The sequence below is a fragment of the Procambarus clarkii genome, chromosome 27, assembly GCF_040958095.1.
Source record: "Procambarus clarkii isolate CNS0578487 chromosome 27, FALCON_Pclarkii_2.0, whole genome shotgun sequence".
Taxonomy (NCBI): domain Eukaryota; kingdom Metazoa; phylum Arthropoda; class Malacostraca; order Decapoda; family Cambaridae; genus Procambarus; species Procambarus clarkii.
Window position 1 is genome coordinate 12,936,713 of NC_091176.1, and position 2,496 is coordinate 12,939,208.

The following is a 2,496-nucleotide window of genomic DNA, read 5'->3' on the forward strand; positions in this document are numbered from 1 at the left end:
CAACTTTATCACTCTCTCAACTTAAATCCCCACGACTCATCTTGACCTCAAGTTTCCACCAACATTCTCAAAATGTATTGTTGTTACAAGGTGAACACCTGTAGGTTCTCCCCCCTCACCCTCCCCCACCTTGTACCCTCCTGTCACCTCTTCCTCCCCCGCCTACCACTTGTTGTTGTTGTTGAAGATTCGCTACCTGGAACAAAAAGTTCCAAGTAGCACGGGCTATGGTGAGCCCGTACTGCCTTACCACTTGTCAGCACCATCAGGTCTTATACCTATTTTCCTTGTAAACATTTTGTCTCAGCCTTTGTGTCAATATGTAAGTATTTAAATAATACTTATGACACCAGAAATATATACAATATTTCTCATCAGGTTTTATAAACAAAAAATAATAATAATAATTTCTTAACATTTCTTTCGGTAATTGTTCACGTTCTGTTCACTATAAATTGTGAACCTGGGCTCTGTGTCCTGACGATGAGCTGATCATGCCGCAAACCTTCTCTCACTGTCTCTCCATTCTGGAGGTGTGTGCTGCTGTAGGAGAGAGCTCCACGGCGGGGCATGGTTTATGTCGCGCTGGAGGCAGCCATATTTAGGCTCCCTAAAGGCCAGCAGGATAGTCGCCGGCTTCAGTCAGCCACTGTTGTGGCTTAGGTGTGTGTTCTCACCTAGTTGTGCTTACCGGGGTTGAGCTCTGGCTCTTTGGTCACGATAAAGAGACGTGTGTTGGAAGACACATGCTTTTCTCTCTCTCTCTCTCTCTCTCTCTCTCTCTCTCTCTCTCTCTCTCTCTCTCTCTCTCTCTGGTGTGTGTGTGTGTGTTTATTCACCTAGTTGTATTCACCTAGTTGTGCTTGCGGGGGTTGATCGCTGCTCTTTCGGCCCGCCTCTCAACTGTCAATCAACGATAATTTTTTTTTTACCCTCTCCCCAGGAAGCAGCCCGTAACAACTGTTTAACTCCCAGGTAATAACTCATTCATATCACTAAAATTACCAACGTTACCAAAATAAATCATTGGCGCAAAATTAGTCTTGGTATTATAGCTAATCATGTCAGTAAAGTTAGCTTAGATACCAAATTAACAACAACTTGCACCGCCAGCGCCGGCGCGAACACTTTATGTAGGGCAGACGTAACTTTACGTATGTGTGTACTGTATTTATATCTATAAGTTAGATTAGCATTTTAAAAGCACTGCAATCACCATCTGTGGTTGATAGTTTAATAAATCCCTGGACTATATGTTTAATAGATCTCTCACCCTGTCCATGGAGGACAGCATAAAATGTATATATGCTGGTTAGCATTGTAAATGTGTGGCCACGTCTGTAGTAGAAAATAATAATAATAATAATAATAAAAACACGAACGAAAGCAACAGAGGTAAATTTAAGATTTATAGCTATATAAAAATGTCCATAAATAGACATTTTCCACCTGAGTCTCCTGGTTTTTGTTCCACCTGAAGGTGGAACAGGTCAGGTCGGAAGCCTGGTCGAGGACCAGACCTCTGAGACGCTAAGCCCCTGAAAACACCTCAAGGTAACCTGTGTCTCCTTGTTTTTCTTCCAATTGTGTCACTTTGTTCGAGTACCACCTTATCACCAACCACCTCCTACTACCATCAAGCACCTCCTACCATCCTCTACCGCCACTACTTACCACCACCTAGCATCTACCACCACCTAGCATCTACAACCACCTAGCATCTACAACCACCTAGCATCTACCACCGCCTTCCACCTCCTCCTAGCACCACCTACCACCTACCGCCACTTATCTCCACTTGAAGACTCTTCAGTCGTCAGCTTCTCCCTCTCGTCCTCCTTCCATTCGCCCACTCGTTGACTCGTCCTGCTCCCTCAGTCCGTCTACAACTCTCCCCTCCCCCCGTCCCTCCCCTCATGCAATCCGAGGGGCGCCAGGAGTGAGGGGAGGACTTGTGGGAAGGGTAAACAAAAGCAGGTTATGAGGCGGACGGTGGCCGGGTCCTCAGCGTTATCTGGACCATGCTCAGATAATCAGGCGTGAAGAACCCACTTCTGCCGCTCTGCTGAGGCAACCTGCCACGCAGCAGGAGCAGCAGGAGGACGAGGAAGAGCGGATAAGAGAGAGAGAGAGATCACGAACGTAGCGTCTGGAAGGGCAGTGATGGTGAAGATGCGAACGTGTAGCTGTCATGAGACCAGGAGACATGAGTCAGTAGCCGGAGAGATCTTTCAAGTTTCTTTTGTATATATGTGAATCTCTGTCTGTCTGTCTCTCTCTCTCTCTCTCTCTCTCTCTCTCTCTCTCTCTCTCTCTCTCTCTCTCTCTCTCTCTCTCTCTCTCTCTCTCTCTCTCTCAAGGAGTCTCAATGTGTTCGGTGTACGCAATCTATTTCAACATTATAAATCTAAGTCTGAAGTGATTACTTCAACAGTCCATACTCGAGGGCTCTTCGGCCAAACCTCAGTCAGGAATATTATTCTTTCATATATTATG